The sequence below is a fragment of the Diadema antillarum genome, unplaced genomic scaffold (genome assembly GCF_040938485.1).
Source record: "Diadema antillarum isolate AM-2024a unplaced genomic scaffold, OU_Dant_1.0 scf00000026, whole genome shotgun sequence".
Taxonomy (NCBI): domain Eukaryota; kingdom Metazoa; phylum Echinodermata; class Echinoidea; order Diadematoida; family Diadematidae; genus Diadema; species Diadema antillarum.
In genome coordinates, this window is record NW_027270915.1 from 2,529,231 (window position 1) to 2,553,803 (window position 24,573).

Consider the following 24,573-nt stretch of genomic DNA (forward strand, 5'->3'; position numbering starts at 1 on the left):
CCGCAGACATAAAACCTATAATCGGCTGGTTTTGATACCTTGCCTTTAATCACAATTTTCAGTGTAATGACGTCATCAAATTACAAAACAATGACATGGTCTTGAAAGAAAATTGTTCAAAGTACAACACCTCAGTCGTCGTCATTACATACTATGATCGGTTTGACAAAGTCAACCTGCAAAATTTTGCTGCAGTCGAAGCAATGTGGTCTCCAACACACAAAAAAGAGGGATATGGCGTGTGTGTGTGTGTCTGTGTGTGTGTATAGGTGCGTTTATATACGAACGTGATTTCTACATGGACGAATATGTAATACAAAATTGAAGAAAAAAAAACAGTAAAGTAGCTAAGTATTTTGTTTCGTGATCTTGTGAGGTTCGAACCCGCAACCTCACGTCTCTGAGACGTCGCCTTTAACCACTCGGCGACACGTCTCGACGGGAAAATATGGGGAACGTTATGGACTTGAAAGACAGTTGTTCAATATATAACACATTCATCATACGTTGTCAGTTTGCTATTGACATGACGATCTATCACATGAATATGAGGGAGGCATTAGTACCTGTATGAAATTATTATAGGCATGGTTATCAAATTGCCCTAAAATATCCTTATAATTGCCTTATTTTTACACACAGTTACGCTATCCCTTTAAACTCGTCACAGTTTAATTAGAATCATTAACATCATACATTAGTACCATATTCAGTTCCATAGCTGATCACGTTTGCTAATCAATTAAGAGTAATTGTCTAGAATGTGTCATATGGCCAACCTGTATACACACGTATATACACACACACAATGCTAAATGTATGTATCAAACATCTGTAACACAGCTTTGAACTAACTATAGGAATTATCGCTGCACTTATCATCCATACTTTTTATCACTATCTGAAACTCCACAAAAACCACTAATTGACAAATAATCATCAATACAGAAGACTGAATACCTTTTTTACAATGTATAGCTTGTTACATGTATAAATCAGCACAAACTAACCACGACTACATTGTGTTACTGAATTGATATGAACAAATTTCATTTTGTTACAGTATACTGTATCAGTTTGAAAAGCCCAACCTGCAAAACTATAATTTTGCAGCAGACGAAGTAATGCAGTCTCCAACGCAAAACAAAGGTATACTGTGTGAGTGTGTGCGTATAGGTGTGTTTACATGCAAACGTGATTTCTACATGGACGAAGGTGTAGTACTCCATTGAAGAAAAAAAGTTAAAAAAAAATTATTATTTTCTTTCGTGCTCTTGTGAGGATCGAACCCGTACGTGTGCAACCTCACGTTTCTAAGACGACGCCTCTAACCACTCGGCCATACGTCTCGACGAGAAAATTAGAGGAACGTAAGCTTATGTACGTGAAAGATGAATCACGAATCGTTTGGTCCGCATTCCATTCTCATTTTCAGTTTTAAATTTCAAAATTGTCAACCTCATGAGGAGATTTCAAAGAATAAAATGCATGATTACTGCAGCTTATTGTCACATCTACAACATAAATAAGTTTCAGAGGAAATGAAGCAAAATCAGCTGAGATAAAGGTGCTTAAACGTTGTCAAGTCAATGCATGGTTTCTAAAAAAATCACCTCCCATAGACAATACACGTAAACTTGTCCGATTTTGCGTCTTTACCTTTAAACACAATTTAAAGCATGATGACGTCATCAAATTTCAAAACCATGACATGGACTTGAAAGGCAAATGTTCAAAGTACAACATATCTGAATTTGGGATAATATTGAGCTTAAACAACAGAGATACGAGCAAATGAATGTCAGAAACAGTACCTCAAAAAAATTAATTCCACTTTTTTGATTTCAGATGACGATATGATGACGTCATAATGTAATTATGGAAATAATGATACTTGAAACGTCAAGTCCAATTTATATGCTTTTGTAATATGCAATAAAAACATAGGGTCACCTGACGTTTTAAAGAGCTATGGCGAAATAAACAAAGACATGTTTTTTCACTATATTTGCACATAGACGCGCAGGCGAAATTTGAACTTTGACGCAAGTGCATTGCTTTGTTATTTGTAGGAATCGATTAGAAATCAATGGATATTGTTGCTCAAAGTATCAGGAATCCAAATCTGTCAAAAAAAGTGTATTTTCATGTTGCTGACGCGCTGTGCGCGCGAAAATGCGCGGACGGACGCGCACGCGCAAAATTGTTTGAAACGCATAAAATTGTCTGAAACTTCGAGATTTCCCATTGGAAAGTTGTTTTGAGCCTTTTAAAATTTTGACGCGCGCTTACGCGCACTTAATGATGTCCTAGGTAATTAGCATCAAAAGAAGTAAGATAGAACGTGACCTGAACTTTATGTCCACAAAAAATGATACAGAAATGACCTTTAGTTATGAAGTTATGATCGATCATGTAACATGGTCCAAAAATCACAAAATGGCGCCTAGACGACGTCATAGATATGTTACTGTCATGAAAACCTTATTGTGGCTAGATATTGTCATGAGACATGTTCCCTGAAAATGTCATGTTATTCCGTAATGTCATTCTTGAGATATTGATGACACAAAATTGTCCAGAAAGAAAGAAGAATAAAAAGAAACTAGACTTGGAATTTGTCAAGACTGACAAATTAGGTGATCCGATTTTTTTTAATCAATGATTCGAGTCCTGATCGCAATAGGCATGACCATATAGGTTTCATCTGTGTTTAGAGACATTGGACGTGTGATATTTGGATTCTCATTTAGAAAAGAGAGTTAGGTCTGCTATCTCTGTTACCAAATTCGGTATACACTATAAAGAAGATACAGAATGAAGTATATTTGACCATTGACCCAACTTTGCACAGCCAAGATGGCATCTGACCAAAAAGTGGTTATTTTGTGAAATGATTCTTGTAACATGGCCTTTGCGTGTGTAAAATATGGGAAAGATAGGACATGTATTCACCAAGATACAGGTTAAAACATTTATGACCTTTGACCCTAATTTACATACCCAAGATGGTGTCTGATCAAGTAGTTGTTATTTTATGAAATAATGTACGTGACATAAACTAAACATGTGCCAAATATGGGGATGATAGGGGCTGTTTTTCTTGAGTTATTGCAAAGAAAGTTGCAGAGAGAAAGAAATATCTCAATACATCGAATATAAGTTTGATGTCAACCAAGTTTTTACGTGATCTCGGCATCGTATGAAAAAATGAAGAATCACTGATGATAGCCCAAAGTCTCAGCTACATCATATTAAAATCTGGGAGAAATTTACAGAAGAGTAAGTGAGGTAGTGCTCGATAAAGAAAGTCATGTCAATTTTCATTTCCAGAAAAATTCCCTCCCATAGAGATAACACGTAAACTGGTTAAATTTGACAAGGTTACATTATATCCATTTTCACGTGGTGAAGACATCATCCGATTAAAACTTTGATTAACAAAACTTAAAGAGTATTACATTGGCTACAACATACTAACATCTGGAAGAAATTCACCGAAGGGTAATTGAGCTAGTCGTCGATAAAGACAATCATGTCAATTTTCACATCTAGAAAAATTCCCTCCCATAGAGATAACACGTCATAATAAAGATAAAGAAAGAAGTACATATGACCTTTGACCCTACTTTGCACAGACAAGATGGCGTCTGAGCAAAAAGTGGTTATTTTGTGAAATGATTCTTGTAACATGGTCTTTACGTATGCAAAATATGGGAAAGATAAGACATGTATTAACCAAGATACAGGATGAAACATTTTTGACCTTTGACCCTAATTTACATACCCAAGAAGGTGCCCGATCAAGTAGTTGTTATTTTATGAAATAATGTACGTGACATAAACTAAACATGTGCAAAATATTGGGCTGATAGAGCTTGTTTTTCTTGAGTTATTGCAAAGAAAGTTGCAGAAAGAAAGGAATATGAAAATACATGGAAGATAAGCTTTAATTTCAACCAAGTTTTTGGGCATGATGCCGACTCCGTATGAAAAAACGAAGGGCACATTAACGATAGCCCAAAGTCTCAGCTACAACATACTAAAATATGGGAGAAATTCACCGAAGCATAAGTGAGCTAGTGCTCGATAAAGATAGTCATGTCAGTTTTCATTTCCAGAAAAACTGCACTCCCATAGAGATAACACGTAAACTGGTCAAATTTGACAAGATTACTTTAAATCCATTTTTACGAGGTGATGCCGTCATCCAATCAAATTGTTGTTATTATATATCTGAAAGACCATTTAATAAGCTACAACATATTGAAATTTGGACGTAAATCAATTAAAGAAAAAGTGAGATATGCTTGAATGAACTTGAAATTTGATGACGTCATTTTGAAAATTTACTTTTTTAACTTTATTAAGAAATTTGATATCTTTGAATGACTTTTTCAGTATCGCCAACCCATAAACTGACATGTACAACTCATCAGCTTTCAGAATATGTAAAAAAAATGGGGGGTCACCGTCCATCCTGACGAGTAAAATCGGATTTAAAATTGGCGGTTTTGGGGCATTGTTGTACTGTATATCGCCATTGACGCGCGCGCGGAATTTCAACTTTGACAGTCCCGTATGACGTCATATTGAGTCGGATTGACTTGAAACTTGCTAGAAATATTCCTTGACTTTTCAGACATCCGATAAATGTAAAAAATCGGGAAATTTCTGTTGCATATGAGCTGTACGTGCGTATATGTGCGCGCGCGTACGCGTCCGTCCAATTTTTTCAATTTTTCAAAAAATGCTCCAAATGGTCTGAAACGTATGCAAAAAAAATTTGAGCTTGATTGGAGCATACAAATATTTCAACGCGCGCGTACGCGCACGTCTTTACGATGCGAGGAATTCTGAAAATATGGGTAGAATTCCCTTGAATTGAAATTTATGTGACGTAAATTTCATTGAGAAATTCCACTCCATTAATGAGATATGATTGAAAATGTGTTTTCATATAATGACGTCATAGTGACGTCACGGTCGACTGATCACTACGATTTTACTTGACATGTCGTCTTTGGGACATGATACACATATGGTATAAGTTTGACATTCATAGGCAATGCACTTTCTGAGCTTATCTCTACACAACTTTTGCGGAGAAATAAAGAAGAAGAAGAAGAAGAAGAAGAAGAACAAAGAATCAGTACAGATACAGAAGGTGATCCGAGAGGATTCTCGGATCACCTAATAAAGAGAGATTTTGACAATCACAATAGGTGATACGCTGATAGCGTATCACCTAAATAGTGAAGTGATGATGTCATTCCTTCATAACTTGCCATAGAGTTTGTATATACAAGTTTGAAATGTCTAGTTTTCATTTAAACGCAATCATCCCCATGTCTCAAATCCTGATATATCTAACTGATAATTCTTCTGTAGTTATTCAACCAGGATTAACATCATTTGTTACACTTTAATTTTCAGAAACACTGAATTTTTGTCATTTTTTTTTGTACACGATCAATGGAAAATTGTGAGGTGATCACCAGCTCACTCATTTGCATCCTCATGAGAACGGTTCTGCAGAAATTGTGTAACTTTTCACAATTTCATATTAACTTTTTAGGTGATACGCTATCAGCGTATCACCTATTGTGATTGTCAAAATCTCTCTTTATTAGGTGATACGCTATCAGCGTATCACCTATTGTGATTGTCAAAATCTCTCTTTATTAGGTGATACGCTATCAGCGTATCACCTATTGTGATTGTCAAAATCTCTCTTTATTTTTTTTTATTCTTCTTTCTTTCTGGACAATTTTGTGTCGTCAATATCTCAACAATGACATTACGGAATGACATGAAATTTTCAGTCAACATGTCTCATAACAATATCTAGCCACAATAAGGTTTTCATGACAGTAACATATCTATGACGTCATCTAGGCGCCATTTTGTGATTTTCGGACCTTGTCACATGATCGATCATAACTTCATAACTAGATGTCATTTCTGCATCATTTTCGGTGGACATAAAGTTCAGGTCACGCTCTATCTTACTTTTTAACGCTAGTTACCCAGGTCTTCATTACGCGCGCCTACGCGCGCGTCAAAATTTTAAAAGGCTCAAAACGACTTCCCAATGGGAAATCTCGAAGTTTCAGACAATTTTAAGCGTTTCAAACATTTTCTCGCGTGCGCGTCCGTCCGCGCAATTTCACGCGCAGAGGGCGTAACCAACATGAAAATGCAATTTTTTTGACTGATTTGGATTCCTGATACTTTGAGTAACAATATCCACTGATTTCCGATCGATGTTGACCTATAACAAAGGAATGCACTGGCGTCAAAGTTGAAATTCCGCGCGCGCGTCTTTCTGCAAATATAGTGAAAAAACATGTCTTTGTTTATTTCGCCATAGCTCTTTAAATCGTCCGTTGACCCGATATTTCTATTGCATATTACAAAAGCATATGAATTGTAAATAACATTCCTAGTATCAATATTGCCAGGAAAACGCGATGAAGTGATCATATCGTCATTTTGAATAAAAAAAGTGGAATTGATTTTTTTGAGGTACTGTTTCTGACATTCATTTGCTCGTATCTCTGTTGTTTAAGCTCAATATTATCCCAAATTCACATATGTTGTCCTTTAAACATTTGCCTTTCAAGTCCATGTCATGGTTTGGAAATTTGATGACGTCATCATACTTTAAATTGTGATTAAAAGTAAAGATGCAAAATCGGACAAGTTTACGTGTTATGTCTATGGGAGGTGATTTTTTTTAAAAGCATGCATTGACTTAACAACGTTTAAGCACCTTTATCTCAGCTGATTTTGCTTCATTTCCTCTGAAACTTTAGTATGTTGTAGCTGAGACAATAAGCTGCAGTAATCATGCATTTTATTCTTTGAAATCTCCTCATCAGATTGACAATTTTGCAGTTTAAAACTGAAAATGAAAATGGAATGTGGACAAAACGATTCCTCATGTATCTTTCATATACATAAGTTTACGTTCCCCATATTTTCTCGTCGAGACGTATGGCCGAGTGGTTAAAGGCGCCGTCTCAGAGACGTGAGGTTGCGGGTTCGAACCCCACAAGATCACGAAACAATTTTTTTTTATTTTACTTTTTTTTCTTCAATTTGTATTATATATTCGTCCATGTAGAAATCACGTTCGTATATAAACGCACCTATACACACACACAGACACACACACACGCCATATCCCTCTTTTTTGTGTGTTGGAGACCACATTGCTTCGACTGCAGCAACATTTTGCAGGTTGACTTTGTCAAACCGATCATAGTATGTAATGACGACGACTGAGGTGTTGTACTTTGAACAATTGTCTTTCAAGACGATGTCATTGTTTTGTAATTTGATGACGTCATTACACTGAAAATTGTGATTAAAGGCAAGGTATCAAAACCAGCCGATTATAGGTTTTATGTCTGCGGGACGTATTTTTCCCAAGTTGCCAGAAATGGCATAGCGACCTCAGTCGTTACAAGGCCGCTTTTCCGTCTAGCAATGCAATAGATGTTCACACGGCCACGTTAGTTGAGTGGGCATTGACTTTCCCCCTGTTATATCTATACATTGTTTTTTTTTTTTTGTCTTACCATTTCCGTGGATGACCCGTGGCCGAGTGGTTACAGAAACGGTTTCGCATGCACGCTCAATATAACTTCAAGGTGCCTATATCACATTCTTTTCTTTGTCGATCACAGATGACTGTCATCTGATGACCACAAGCGTATCACCTAACTCGTCCTCAATGTGACGAGTTTTCATGTCTCGTTTCTTTTTATTCTTCTTTCTTTCTGGACAATTTTGTGTCATCAATATCTCAAGAATGACATTACGGAATAACATGACATTTTCAGGGAACATGTCTCATGACAAAATCTAGCCACAATAAGGTTTTCATGACAGTAACATATCTATGACGTCATCTAGGCGCCATTTTGTGATTTTCGGACCATGTTACATGATCGATCATAACTTCATATCTAAAGGTCATGTCTGTATCATTTTCGGCGGACATTAAGTTCAGGTCACGCTCTATCATACATTTTAATGCTAATTACCTAAGACATTATTACGCGCGCGTACGCGCGCGTCAAACTTTTAAAAGGCTCAAAACAACTTACCAATGGGAAATCTCGAAGTTTCAGACAATTTTAAGCGTTTCGCGCGTTCGCGTCCGTCCGCACATTTTCGCGCGTAGTGCGCGTAAGCAAACTGAAAATGCACATTTTTTGACAGATTTGGATTCCTGATACATTAAGTAACAATATCCATTGATTTCCGATCAATTTTGACCTATAACAAAGGAATGCGTTGGCGTCAAAGTTGAAATTTCGTGTGCGCGTCTTTGTGCAAATATAGCGAAAAACATGTCTTTGTTTATTTCGCCATAGCTCTTTAAAACGTCTGGTTACCCTATGTTTTTATTGCATATTACAAAAACATATGAATTGGAAATAACGTTTCAAGTATTAATATTTCCATAATTACATTATGACGTCATCATATCATCATCTGAAATCAAAAAAGTGGAATTAATTTTTTTGAGGTACTGTTTCTGACATTCATTTGCTCGTATCTCTGTTGTTTAAGCTCAATATTATCCCAAATTCAGATATGTTGTACTTTGAACATTTGCCTTTCAGGTCCATGTCATGGTTTTGAAATTTAATGACGTCATCATACCTTAAATTGTGATTAAAGGTAAAGATGCAAAATCGGACAAGTTTACGTGTTATGTCTATGGGAGGGGATCTTTTTTAAAACCATGCATTGACTTGACAACGTTTAAGCACCTTTATCTCAGCTGATTCTGCTTCATTTCCTCTGAAACTTAAGTATGTTGTAGCTGAGACAATAAGCTGCAATAATCATGCATTTTCTTCTTCGAAATCTCCTCATCAGGTTGACAATTTTGCAGTTTAAAACTGAAAATGAGAATGGAATGTGGACAAAACGATTCCCGATTCAGCTTTCACATACATAAGTTTACGTTCCTCATATTTTCTCGCCGAGACGTATGGCCGAGTGGTTAAAGGCGACGTCTCAGAGACGTGAAGTTGCGGGTTCGAACCCCACAAGATCACGAAACAAAATACTTAGCTATTTTACTTTTTTTTTCAATTTTGTATCACATATTCGTCCATGTAGAAATCACGTTCGTATATAAACGCACCTATACACACACACAGACACACAGACACACACCATATCCCTCTTTTTTGTGTTGGAGACCACATTGCTTCGACTGCTGCAAAATTTTGCAGGCTGACTTTGTCAAACCGATCATAGTATGTAATGACGACGACGGAGGTGTTGTACTTTGAACAATTGTCTTTCAAGACCATGTCATTGTTTTGTACTTTGATGACGTCATCACATTGAAAATTGTGATTAAAGGCAAGGTATCAAAACCAGCCGATTATAGGCTTTATGTCTACGGCGCGTATTTTTCCCAAGTTGCCAGAAATGGCATAGCGACATCAGTCGTTACAAGGCCGCATTTCTGTCTAGCAATGCAATACATGTTCACGCAGCCACGATTGTTGAGTGGGCATTGACTTTTCCCCCTGTAATATCTATACATTTCTTTTTTCCCTTACCATTTCCGGGGATGTCCCGTGGCCGAGTGGTTAGAGAAACGGTTTTGCATGCACGCTCAATATAACTTCAAGGTGCCTATATCACATTCTTTTCTTTGTCGATCACAGATGACCGACACCTGATGACCCCAAGCGTATCACCTAACTCGTCAGCGTGACGAGTTTCATATCTCGTTTCTTTTTATTCTTCTTTCTTTCTGGACAATTTTGTGTCATCAATATCTCAAGAATGACATTACGGAATAACATGACATTTTCAGGGAACATGTCTCATGACAAAATCTAGCCACAATAAGGTTTTCATGACAGTAACATATCTATGACGTCATCTAGGCGCCATTTTGTGATTTTCGGACCATGTTACATGATCGATCATAACTTCATATCTAAAGGTCATGTCTGTATCATTTTCGGCGGACATTAAGTTCAGGTCACGCTCTATCATACATTTTAATGCTAATTACCTAAGACATTATTACGCGCGCGTACGCGCGCGTCAAACTTTTAAAAGGCTCAAAACAACTTACCAATGGGAAATCTCGAAGTTTCAGACAATTTTAAGCGTTTCGCGCGTTCGCGTCCGTCCGCACATTTTCGCGCGTAGTGCGCGTAAGCAAACTGAAAATGCACATTTTTTGACAGATTTGGATTCCTGATACATTAAGTAACAATATCCATTGATTTCCGATCAATTTTGACCTATAACAAAGGAATGCGTTGGCGTCAAAGTTGAAATTTCGTGTGCGCGTCTTTGTGCAAATATAGCGAAAAACATGTCTTTGTTTATTTCGCCATAGCTCTTTAAAACGTCTGGTTACCCTATGTTTTTATTGCATATTACAAAAACATATGAATTGGAAATAACGTTTCAAGTATTAATATTTCCATAATTACATTATGACGTCATCATATCATCATCTGAAATCAAAAAAGTGGAATTAATTTTTTTGAGGTACTGTTTCTGACATTCATTTGCTCGTATCTCTGTTGTTTAAGCTCAATATTATCCCAAATTCAGATATGTTGTACTTTGAACATTTGCCTTTCAGGTCCATGTCATGGTTTTGAAATTTAATGACGTCATCATACCTTAAATTGTGATTAAAGGTAAAGATGCAAAATCGGACAAGTTTACGTGTAATGTCTATGGGAGGGGATCTTTTTTAAAACCATGCATTGACTTGACAACGTTTAAGCACCTTTATCTCAGCTGATTCTGCTTCATTTCCTCTGAAACTTAAGTATGTTGTAGCTGAGACAATAAGCTGCAATAATCATGCATTTTCTTCTTCGAAATCTCCTCATCAGGTTGACAATTTTGCAGTTTAAGACTGAAAATGAGAATGGAATGTGGACAAAACGATTCCCGATTCAGCTTTCACATACATAAGTTTACGTTCCTCATATTTTCTCGCCGAGACGTATGGCCGAGTGGTTAAAGGCGACGTCTCAGAGACGTGAAGTTGCGGGTTCGAACCCCACAAGATCACGAAACAAAATACTTAGCTATTTTACTTTTTTTTCAATTTTGTATCACATATTCGTCCATGTAGAAATCACGTTCGTATATAAACGCACCTATACACACACACAGACACACAGACACACACCATATCCCTCTTTTTTGTGTTGGAGACCACATTGCTTCGACTGCTGCAAAATTTTGCAGGCTGACTTTGTCAAACCGATCATAGTATGTAATGACGACGACGGAGGTGTTGTACTTTGAACAATTGTCTTTCAAGACCATGTCATTGTTTTGTACTTTGATGACGTCATCACATTGAAAATTGTGATTAAAGGCAAGGTATCAAAACCAGCCGATTATAGGCTTTATGTCTACGGCGCGTATTTTTCCCAAGTTGCCAGAAATGGCATAGCGACATCAGTCGTTACAAGGCCGCATTTCTGTCTAGCAATGCAATACATGTTCACGCAGCCACGATTGTTGAGTGGGCATTGACTTTTCCCCCTGTAATATCTATACATTTCTTTTTTCCCTTACCATTTCCGGGGATGTCCCGTGGCCGAGTGGTTAGAGAAACGGTTTTGCATGCACGCTCAATATAACTTCAAGGTGCCTATATCACATTCTTTTCTTTGTCGATCACAGATGACCGACACCTGATGACCCCAAGCGTATCACCTAACTCGTCAGCGTGACGAGTTTCATATCTCGTATTAATTTGTATCCGATTTTGATCAAAGTTTCACTGTTTTACTCGTAAGATTTTACACTTTCTTCTCAGACTTATAACGGAACTGGGTTTCCTCTTTAAGACCGCTATGCACGTAACGTTGACTTTGAAGTAACAGCGAGGAAAGTGAACAGCGGGAGAAAGCGGCGAAAAACAGAATGGAGAATCAGGGAGAGAGATTGAATCAGGGGAGAGATTAAAATATGATGGACGAGGCAACTTAGAGAGAGAGAGAGTTTGTGAGAGAGAGGGAGAGAGATCAACACTTTGGAATATATATGAAGAGATAGAAATATATAGAGATAAAGAGATATAGAAAAATATGAAAAACAGAAACTAACCAGTCACCTTACCTCTTTCATCCCAACAGTCCATCAAAGTTCATGGGTCCTTTTTCTTTTCTTTTTTTCGCAACCCTGATGAGTAGATTCTTTTCTGATGTGCCTGTACAGATAGGTAGTTCCGACCTTAATTAGAATAACAAAGAAAATTTGTGTGTGTGTGACGGAGGGAAAATCAATACTATAGTGAATTTATTCGAACCCGGAAAAAAAAACTAACCGCTATTCTCTGTACAAAAAAAAAGAGGGGTCTATTCACAATGGACATGGGGTTATTAGTTTTTCATTTCTTTTTTTTAAGAAACTCTGGGGTGTGTTACCGTAAGATTTCATACACGATGTTGGGAGACATTATGCCTCAATTATGCAAAATTGCTTGATTTTTGCAAAAGAAATATACTATCTCTAAAGGAATATACCACATGGTAATATTAAACTTTTTATATCAATCATTATTGTTTCTGTACATTATATTTCACGTGTGACGACCACAGGAAGTGGTGATTTCCTTCCTAGTGGTCACTAACTTGTTGACCAGTTGACAGATATTTGTAAGAAAGCGCAATAGAAGCATTTTTCTTTTTAAGTTCCGTGCTATATAGCTGCATATTTTCTCTCGTTTCATAAAACACTATGGAAATATCAATTAAAAATCAATCGACAGGTTCACATTTTTCGTGCTGCCGTCAATAAATCGCAAATCGTATATCTAATAGAATGAACAGTAGTTTGAGCCTGAGAGTATTTCTCTGAATACGTTGTCATTGTATTGCGAAACATCTATTTTTTTTTTAATCTACCATTCAATGATTGGCAGAAGCAAGCAACGTTTTGAAATTGACTGTTTTTTTTTTCCTATTTTGGATAACGGAGAGAAAAATATATATAATCCCAGCGGAGAACGCAACGCCGCTGATGCGCCATTGCCGCTTCCTGGTTTGTGGAGATGATGTTTTATTCAGTTTGAGTTAATCAAGCTGTCATAATAATAATAATAATAAATATCATTTATAAAGCGCTTATTACGATGTTTCTAAGCGCTGAAGAAAAATTAGGAAAAATAGATTCAATCATGGAACATATAAAGATTGAGATACGATGAAACGCAATACAATATACAAAATACATAAGATAAACATTGTAAGTTATAACGTATAGAACGAACTTAACATATATACAGACTGCATATAATAAATCAATACAAATATGTTATGAAAAAAAAAATCGCTTTTCACGGATGGGCAGAATGGTTGACAACCTAAGACAGAAGAAAATTCATTAAATTTAAAATTTAATGGGGGTGTATGTCATTCACTTCAGGACATTGCTCCAGCTTCTCAAATTCAATTCGATTCAGTTTCAATACATTTTCGTGTTTCTCAATGAGAGATGGATGAAATGTAACAAAAATAAAATGATACATAATATCCAGCTGAGATGTACAATGAAATGTTACTTGTATAGAACATAGCGGTCAATTATATGTGAAAGTTTAAAATCTGAGTTTAAAAAGTTAAAGAAATATTATGAAACGTACTTAAAAGTAATCTTGTTGAGCGTTGGTTCAAATAGAAATCTAGGTTGAAGAACAAGATTAGAACCACGGACACAACTTAGGACCAAACTGAGAAAAATAGGACAGTAATACTCCAATGTATAATGTAGAACATTCTTCTCAAATGCAATTATAGGAAAACAAATAAACCACATTCGGCAGACAAATAACGGTTGTTGTGAGAGCACTGTTGGCAGTTGTGTTGTAGTGCGATTGAGACATTCATAAAACTATTACGTTAACATCCCCTCAGAAAATGGCATCTGCTGTAGAAGTGATCGGTTTCTATACGTCCGTAAGACGATTGGCAAAGATATTTCGTGAATTTCAGTCTCACAAAGAACTGAATAATATCAATATGCCAATGATTTTTGTCTACAAGTCAATGGTAATAGTAGATGTATAATACTGACTATAGCCTAATAATACTGATGTTCACATCGAACAATTATGTAACAAGTTAAGTAAAATGATTAGTTATATGGGTCGTTTGAGACAATTTGTAAATATGACTGAATTGAAACTGATATATAATGCTATTGTGTTACCTCATTTTGATTACGGTGATGTAGTATGGCAATCCGCCAACGGTAACTCTCTTTCCCAACTTCAGAAGATGCAAAATAGAGCCGAGAGATTAATTTTGATAGTTAACCCTTATTCCCATATTTACTACCAGTGATGTTCATTATAGCTTAGGGTGGAATACAGTAATTAAAAGACAAAAAAAAAATTCATCTGCTTTCATTTATGTATAAGATTATGAATAACATGGCCCCTGAATATATATGAAAGATATGTTAAAGTGCAAGATATCACCCTACTCTCTCCGTAATCAAAACGATTTACAGTAACCACGGCCTAAAACTAATTATTGTAAGAGATCATTTTCATACAGAGCTGCAGCAGCGTAAAATAACATACCTAATGATTTACGTCAAAATTCCTCTTTACCCGTTTTTAAGTTCAATTTAGACAAAACCGAATTCCTTTCCACTTGATTTTTTTTTCATGCTCCAAACCTTTGAACAATGTGTAACAAAATGGTATATAATGTAGTCACAATGTAGTAATGTATGTACCGATCCATTTGTGTTTGTGTTATATTTTATTCTATTATCAGTCCCTGATTGTATGACATTTTTGTGAACAGGGCCCCATGGAAGACCAGAAGTGACTGTCATTGTCACTACTGAAAATGGGCTACCCTCCGTATGTATTTTTTTTTCTTTCGTCACTGGACGTTTATGTATGAAATATGTTGATTTTTAGTACGGAAATAAAACAAACAAACAAATAAACCCCCGAACGTAAGTAACTTCGACCATTCTTCTTGGATGATTCTATTCTATCGAAATAACGTCAGCTTGAACATGATGAGAAACTCCACTTTAATCCTATCCGATATCATGCCCTATCATTCAACCCATCGGTGCTGCGCGACAGCCGACACGTCCTGAGGGTCTCTGATTCCGATTAGACGTCCACTCTCATTGGTGGAAGACGGGCGACTGATGGCCGGCTTTGATACTAAACATGACGTGATTGGGCATTTTCCTGAACACTGAAGGGCCAATCAGATCAGAGATACATTAAATAGCTGTGACTGTGGACTGAACAGACGACAACGCCTTCTCAGACAATCAGTCAGCCTCACTCCAGTAAATTATGAATACAAACGACCTTATTCCAATTAAAAAAACGTGTAAAAGAAACTTACATTATCAATAATCTACTCACTGCGATATCTCCAAATTCAATGGATTTTACACACGAAACGTCAGATTTCCATCGCCAATGGGATCAATAAACAATTGGAAAGAAACATCACCACAAATACGTAAGGAATGTGAATGTGATGATATTGTTGAGGCTGAATTCCTCTGCGGAATCTGCCGAATATGAGAGGTGGGGACGATTTCTATTTTCATCGAGAAGGTATTGACAATTTGTTTTTAGCAGAAACACAACACACATTATGTTTATCATGAGTGAATTTGCAGTCATTCATTCATGGTTATAATGCATGCCTTGTTTTAAAATTATTGAGGCAGAATTCATACGGAAAAATAAGGAGATGAGCAACAACGAAGTGAAAGAATGAAAAATGAGTGCAGGACTATTGTCTGGGAAAAGAGTAACAGACTATGTGTGAGTGTGTCGTTGTTATTATTGTTCTTGTTCTTGTCTTTGTTGTTTCATTTTCCATATAACAAGATAGCTGGATACCCCTTACTCAGCTGCACTAAAGCTGGTCTTCCATGGGGTCCTGTTGGATGTGAGGCGAACCACTTCACCGGGTTATCCACCGCTGCGATGAATGAGTGATATACCTATTAACGCTGGCGACTATTTTCTCCATCTTATCTCCAAAACGTTGTAAAAGATCTAAAACAGGTTTATTGATGGGGTTCCTATAAACGATGATGAAGAGTCAGCGACTTCACCGAGATCGTGGTTGCTATCATCGAAAATTGGGACTGAAGCGCAGAACTCTAACTGCAAGATCTATCAACAGTCTTAACACGCGATATTGATTTGTGCTGACGCCACTATGTCCCATCTTTACATACTGTGCTCACAAATGTGCAGTTATACACAAATATAGTATAGACACGCATACACATACAAACATACACACACACACACACACACACACACACACACACACACTGAAGGGGAATGTTCACTTCTCCAGAAATGTCTCGATTGAGGGCATGCCCGTTTTGGGCGTGCTTCATCACTCGAGCTCCTTAAACTGACGTCACAATGTGTGACTAAATAAAGACACGTCAACAACCATCATGGTGTACACCAATTTCTATTTCCTCACGGGATCCCGGAAAGGCGAAACGAAATCATTTGGCTTGCAGGGTGTGTTGGTGTATGGTGTGTGTGTGTGTGTGTGTGTGTTTGTGTGAAATCCAGTACCAAATACCGCCAAAACCTTAAATCTCCACCTGAGGATTGCGTTAGCTTGCGCTCTTGTGGAGGTGTTTTTGCGACAAAATTGCTGTTTCAAAAGTTTTATTGAAGCTGGCAAGACTCACCAAAGTGCCTTGCAGGGTTTATATGTCATGCCAGTTGATCTTCCATCAACCCAAAATCTAAAGTGACCCCGGCGAGATTATGTCTTCAGGTCCTCTCAACCGAACCTTGACTGCTCTGTGAAGATGAGACTTTTAAGATTAATCGTGATTTCTTTTTTGATCGCGTCTCACCTGTTCTGATTATCTTCTCCTCATCTCTCCTTTAAATTGTTCTTGTTGTTTTAAGTTTTACGGTGACGAAGCATAGAAAATATAGGTTACTAATTGTTCGGCAGTGTTCAGAGAGTGACCGTTTAAAGGCAATTATTATATAAAGATTCTATGACGATGCTCATTGTAGTTATGAGAGTTAAATGCTACCAAAACATCCGACCACATCTCTAATTATTGTGCAACCCCTAACTCCTGTTTGTTAGGATACCGGGCGTTTACGTATTGAAAAACAAAAGAAAACAGAAAACCTACGGTAAAATTTGAGCCTTGTCATTTATTACATATTAAAAACCTAGACCCAAGTTTTGTTTTGTTCCTTTTTTTCAATTACAATAGGCGGATACAATCTAGAGTGCGAAGTGTGCGTTTGAGTCGCCAATGTATATTCTCGAGCACAAGGGGGGGGGGGGAGTACTAGAGTGACAGAGTTGACGTCAATTTCAAGACATTTCAGCTGTTTCAGCTGAAAAAAAAAAAAGCCTGCAGAACATCAAAGAACTGCAATACAGAACAATGCAACACATAAAAACGTTAAAACCGGCAACAGCAAACGGATGAAAAACATATTCCTTTAAAGGGGATGGCTAGTAACTGATCAGTGGGAAGCAGTGGGAATGCTGGAGGATGATTGTTCCAATCCTTGTGGGATTCATTTAAGAGTACATTTTATATCTATTGTTGTGTGAGAATTATTTGCTTCAGAATGGTCTCATATTCAAGTAATGTGCAGTTTTATGTTTCCAGGTTAGCATGCCTGTACAGTGACGGGGCCTTAAACTGCACATTACTTGAACCCAAACATGTGTTTGCATGACTTATGAAGAGTTGCCACTCCATCTCTGTAACATCTCCCTGGCTATACGTTTCGCAAATGTTGATATTAGGGTCATTATTATATCAATCACTCATTCTGGTCCGTCAAAAGCTTTCATCAAACCCACAAAGACAAGTACAAAGTTAAATAACCAGCAGTGAGCGATTAAATGGTTCTGATGAGAGAGAGATATGAGAGTTTAGAAGAATGATAGAAAAGGAGAAGCCTGGAATGAAAAAGAAAGATTATGCTGATGATACTCACGTTACGTCAAGGCCGTGTCACACCTTTCCGGGTAAGCTAACCGGGCTTGTTGCGAGGAAGGATTTTCCACACGCAGTAGAATTTTTCCGCGGGCGAACAAGAATGTTTGCGAGTTTCGCACCTGTTTCTTACCTACTAGACACGTACTACCTACCTTCTCCTTGCGTGTATTCCGTGTGACCTGCGCGAGAGCTTGAAACCGATCCGTTATCTGTTACGAGCAACTTTCAGGTTCTGAGATATACCTGCATTGAAGTTGCCTGCGAGGTGCTGCTGGTAATGGTCTCATACTGGTGTTCTGCGTGTACCTCTGCGAGCGAACCCCCACGACTCACTCGGAACAAGTTTTGAGCATGCTCAAGGCCTTGTCACACCGCATCTGGGGAAGTTTTGCGGCTTGACTTGCGGGGAAACGAATTTGCTACCCGGAGCTCTCCGCAGTTGGTCCGCACCTGACAGTACCTAGCGCGTATCTCGCCTGTAGATGCCCGGAGGTGAGCACGCAAGTCCATATTAACCGCAGCCAAGTTTTGAGCATGACCAAAATTTTTTCCGGGTGAGTCGCGGGGATGCCCGGAAAGGTCAACGCAGAACGCCAGTAGGAGACCCTTAGCGGCAGCACCTCGCAGGCAATTCCCACGCAGGTACTTCGCAGTCCCGTAAGCAGCCAAGATAATGACATTCTGTGGGACTTCTGCCATTCCTTCAGAGGAATTCCTTTACTAAGTTGTCAGTCCCCACGCGACTGGTACAAAGGTCACACAGTATACTCGCAAGTAGAATTTAAGTAGAGCGCGTCCAGCAAGTAAGACACATGCACTGACTCACCAAAATCCTTGTCCGCCCTCAGAAATGGTCCCGTATGCTGTAAAATCCCTACACGCAACAAGCCCGAGTAGCTTGACCGGAAAGGTGTGACAGGGCCTAAACATGATTGCGGGTAAAAAAAAAAAAAAAATGCATGCGCACTTCCGGGCGACTACGGGTGAGATACGTGCTAGGTACTGTCATGTGCGGATCATCTACGGGGACCTCCGGGTAGTCAAAGGTTATTGTTCTTTGCAAGTCGCACGCTAGGCTTGCCCGGAAAGGTGTGACACGGCCTTCAGTGGGGGCGCTGCGGCATGGTGGTTAAGACTCCCGACTCCCAATCTGAGGACCCGAGTTCAATCCCGCTCAGTGCTTACGTCCTTGGACAAGATGTTTTTACCCACTATGTCCCTCTCGACACAGGTGTACAAATGAGTAGCTGGCAACGCTAGGGTAATAATAATAGCAGGACCCTCTGGTAGAGCAGTGGCAACACTGAAGAGGCTACCCTGGGTAAATAACACCTTACTATTATTATTGTTATAGTAGTAGTAGTTGTAGTAGTAGTAGTAGTAGTAGTAGTAGTAGTAGTAGTAGTAGTAGTAGTAGTAGTTGGAGTCGGAGTAATATTATTATTATCATTATCATTATTATGATTATTATTATTGTGAGATATAAGAGGAATCTGAGTGAAAAAGATTCCGTCAAGAAAATTGTGGCCGAACTGTACTTGCCAAACGCAGTCAGTTGAATTTTCCGAATGTTTACCCATGGTGACTGCTCGGATACTGTCTTGTTTGTGCGGAAATTTGCCAAAAGCTCGAGTCACTTTGAATTTAGCGTGAGCGCCCCTCTGGAAAACATGATATATCATATATCACACAGAGGATGTTAATGACTTCAAGGGGGATAAATGTTGCTTTTTGTGGATAATCGGGACATTTAGAGGGTATTCAAATTTTCCCCTGAGCCTCTCAATAATATGCTATTTCTCTTCGCTGTTGTTGTCTCTCTTCTTTTTATTTCTACAGAAAGTTATTTTTCTCCTCTAGAAATACGATCCCTGTAATGTCATGTAAATTTCTTAGAATGACTTGAGCATGTTGCTTTGGACACTGACCCAGAGGCGAAATATCACTGTATGTATATTTGGCGCATTAACCCATTTCCGAATCTTGAAATTTTCATCTTTATCAGTATTTTTCTAAGCACATAAAAAGTGAGTAAGAGAAAAAGACATATCAAGAGAGAGAGAGAGAGAGAGAGAGAGAGAGAGAGAGAGAATTCCTGGAAACATAACCGACCTCTAAGTAAATCAACACAGGTACATCTAGTGGATAGATGGATAGAACTAAGTACAATGGTGACGTCAGAAAAGAAACGCAAAAGTTTTGTGAGAAAATTCTTGTGCTATGTCAAGATCAAGTTCGAACAAACGATTCTAATTCTTGCAATATATCTGGTTGCCTATAGGTTTTAAAAGCGTACTGTTTTTTTTTTCTCATTCGCTTCAAGGAATCCTACATCGCAGAAAATGTCGCTGTTAATACTTTGAACGAGTAGGCTGCCTGCACAGAAATTATACAAAAGTATATTTCCAAGACCAATAATCGTATTGCAGTACAAACTTTCTCAGAATAGATTTTGATTTTGTTTAGATTATCTTTCCACTTCACTTTTACTTCGGAATCGAGATAATGTGAAAGGCTAATTCATTCATTTTCGAATTCCATCCTTATTTGTAATCTGTTGAATTGATAGTGAATGACCAAGCGTGCCACGCGTGTGAGCGTCGAACTTGTCGCTATATATCCGATCAGAGCATAGCATCACTGACAGAGATTAGCCTTACTGACTTTTATGAATAATAAATTGTTACTGAATCTGTCGAGCATTGAGGCAAAGGGTGTACATGTGGCATCGGGCATCGAAAGCAGATTGAAATGAACCCGGGATATCTGGAACATTATGCTTTCAGGCAGAAAAGTTCGTGTCGCTATTTTATCTGAAATCAAGTGATATCAAATAAACTGTAAGTGGTAGAATAAAGCACTCTTTCTTGGCCTCCCTGCATAGCGTGCGTCAATTTCTTAGTACACTGATCCTACCGTAGTAATCACGTCATTCATGTTCCCGGCGGCCACGGCATCCCCGTTTGGCCGACACGTATGTGCTACGCGGATAGGTGGGATATTCTCTCTCTCTCTCTCTCTCTCTCTCTCTCTCTCTCTCTCTCTCTCTCTCTCTTTTCACCCCTCCGTATTTTGGTCTTGTTCATTCAGTGAGGTGAGACAAAAAGCTCACCTCCCTGGTTCATTCCAGTCCTCATTCCAGTGAACATGTAGCTATGACGCCGTTCTCATGGAGCATGGTTAGGCTATAGATATAAACTGCACAATATTTCCTGTCGCGTCCAGCTACGGACCGCCTCCAAGTTTTCTTACGGCCTATTACGTTCTGTCACTCTTTGTTGCGTTCATCCCGTTTTATTACGGCCTACTAGGTTTCTCATTAGCACCTGGACTGCCGTGATTTTTTTTGACAGTTTAAAAATCTGACACGACATCTAATGCACTCACGGCCTGTCACGTTGGGGATGCTTATCACGTCCCCCCCCCCCCCCCCCCGCGTTGGTCTCACGTCCATCCTGTTTTGTCCACGGTGGCCTGAAACGTCACTGCCGAGGCTAACGGGAACATGACGTGGCATTACGACCGAAGGTTGCTGAAATTTGCAGTAGCTGTAATAGAAAGCGTTTAATCCCAGAAAGCTTTGAAGTAAATTCACATGTACTTTCAATAATCTCTGAACCGAAACGATATTGACGTGCCATTGACTAACCATAAAAAAAAGAATGAACCATGTATTCTCCGAAAATTAAAAGACAGGAAAAATAAAAGCAGCTCAGCATAACTACCTTAAATGTCACAAGTCATTCATAAGATTATGGTTAATTGGATTTTCACTGACATTCGCACTTGGGTAAAGTTACTCATAGATCCGCATTCTCACAAAATGCCGAGGCGGGTATTAGTTAAAGCAGAGTGAGATCAAACGGCGTCGTGCTTCACTGAAGGGTTTCATTAATTAGCATACGCAATGACTTTTCCACCGACAACCCCTTGTCTTCTCCATATCCATTTCTTCTGTTTTCTACGTAGCATCTTTACAGTAACACATGATTGGTATCCATTTGAATCTTCCTTTTCTGCGAGGCGTTTGGGTGGCAAGAACTGGGCGATAAATTTTCTCTGGGGAGGATGCGTCAAAGTGGGTAGATGAAGATAATTTCGGTGTTTTCGGGTCGATGAATACTATGCATCCACATCCATCATCAACCTTTCACGTTGCCACCACCCCGGGGAGGATGGGGGGGGGGGGTAACATTTTGGGTCAGAAATGGTCAAGTGGGTTGTGATGGTGCCCCTTGCAGTGCAACACCGAAACAATTATGGATTATAACTCGCTTGTGGAAAGTGTCAGCTAATCCACAATGCAAACGTGACATTTTACCATCTATATACAGCCTGCAATCTCTCTCTTGACACCCTCTCTCTCTCTCTCTCTCTCTCTCTTCTCATTTTGGGGTCAACAGTTTATTTACGGACACTGCATTCCTATTAAAGAGGGAGAGAGAGAGAAAGAGAGAGAGAAATAAAAGTACATGCTTAAACTTGACACGCGCGCAGGGGTTCGGTGGCACATAGGCGCCGGAAGTGGGGGGGGGGGGGCAGGGGGGGCGGCCGCCCCCCAATCCAAAAAGTGGGGGGCAAAACGCATTTTTGCCCCCCCCCAAAAAAAAAATAAATAAATAAATAAAAAAATAATAATAATAATGATAAAAGTAAATGAATAAACAAAGAAAATAAAATAAATATGTATATAAAAATATGAATAAAAGGGATAAAATATGGCTACAAACGGCAGCTTTTGGACTGTAAAATGTCAAAATTTTCAAGCTCGCTCGCTTCGCTCGCTCGCATCCAGCAGTTGAGCCCGGTGCGCCTCCCCCTTAATTTCTAAAGCGAAAAACATAGCTACGACGGCAGTTGTTGGACTCTAGAATGTCAAAATTTTCAAGCTCGCTCGCTTCGCTCGCTCGCATTGAATCGTTATGCCATTCTCCTAATGTTGCTGCCAGTAATTGCCAGCAGTTGCGCCCGATGCGCCGCCCCATTAATTTCCAAAGTGAAAGATATAGCTACAATTAAAACTCCAGTTTTGGAACTGTAGAATATCAAAATTTTCAAGCTCACTCGCTTCGCTCGCCCGCATTTTATTGTTATGCCATTCACCTTATGTTGCTGACAATATATAATTTGTCGATCGTTTCACACCGTCATTCCATAATCCATGTAAGGAAAACTTACAATGTTCCTCAATGACTGTGTTGTTGAATGTATCACATTCCGTAATGTATTGTAGTCCCATTATTGCTCACGCACACACGCACTTGTAAGCATACAGACCGTCTAAAATTACTTTATGGTTCCCCCCATGTTTCGACCCACCGTATATACGCCACTTTACATATATATATATATATATATATATATATATATATATATAATAGATGTGTGTGCGTGTGTGTGTGTGTGTGTGTGTGTGTGTGTGTGTGTGTGTATTGTGTAACATATGCATGGTCTAATCTTGAGCCCCCTCCAATGTTTGCCCCCCCAATCCAAAACTGCTTCCGGCGCGCCTGCGGTGGCACACATCTTTTGTATAAAATTATAATTATTTGTATACAAAATAAGTATGTATTTATAACAGTAAATAGCTGGCTTGCTATTAAAGCTGTTTTCAGCAAGGCCGTGAAACAATATCAATATTAACAATATATAACGATATGAACTCTATGCAAATTTTTGTAGAGAAGGGAATTTTACATGTTATAAAACGATTGATCAAGAATCAAAAAGCTCTCAAACCGATCTGCAGAAATTAACACTTCGTCCAAATATCTTAACTCTTTGTGTATGCGCGCGATCACATTAAATATGGCAATTCCTTGGACAAGAATAGATCCAAAATGATTTCATGTAAAAAAAGCTGAAAAAGGGGAAAAAAAATCCGATCTTAACTCAATATATCATGGGCAACAGTGCATCAATATGTTCGATGTGCACACCACTTTGGTATCCTGAAACCCCCAAACCTTGAACCCGCAGTCAGAATCTCTGCTTTTTAGGTTCATTCATAGTAATTTCATATCTTGTAAAGATTAGTCTTTTAAGCAGACCTCTTATGCACAAACATTAATTTTTCAAGTTGTCGTCTATTTTGTATCTTTAGTATCTTTGTAAATTGTTTCTATTTTATTGTGTTATTTTAGCGCGGAGTGAAATCCATATAATTGATGAATGTGCTGGACTTGTTTATTCGACGATCAAGTCACATTAAAAAAGAAAAATCGTAGGGAATCCTGTTAACTCTTATTTGTTCATATTTCTTTTTTCAGTGGCGAACCTTTCAACAACGAATCTTCTGAGTAATGCCACGAGGGTCCGGATTACTCCAGAACCTACAGCTTTCCTCAATGGATTTACGAAACTTATTTCATTTTCAGATAAACGAACATCTATACCCGGAATTTGTGTGTTTCGGTCAAAGAAATTCTGAAACCTCTTTGGCTTCGGGGTGACAAATGTTCAACGACCGGTGTCTTGCCTTGCCGAAGATTCCCACGGTCAACATACATGATTATCATGGCATTACGGCTGTAGACCAAA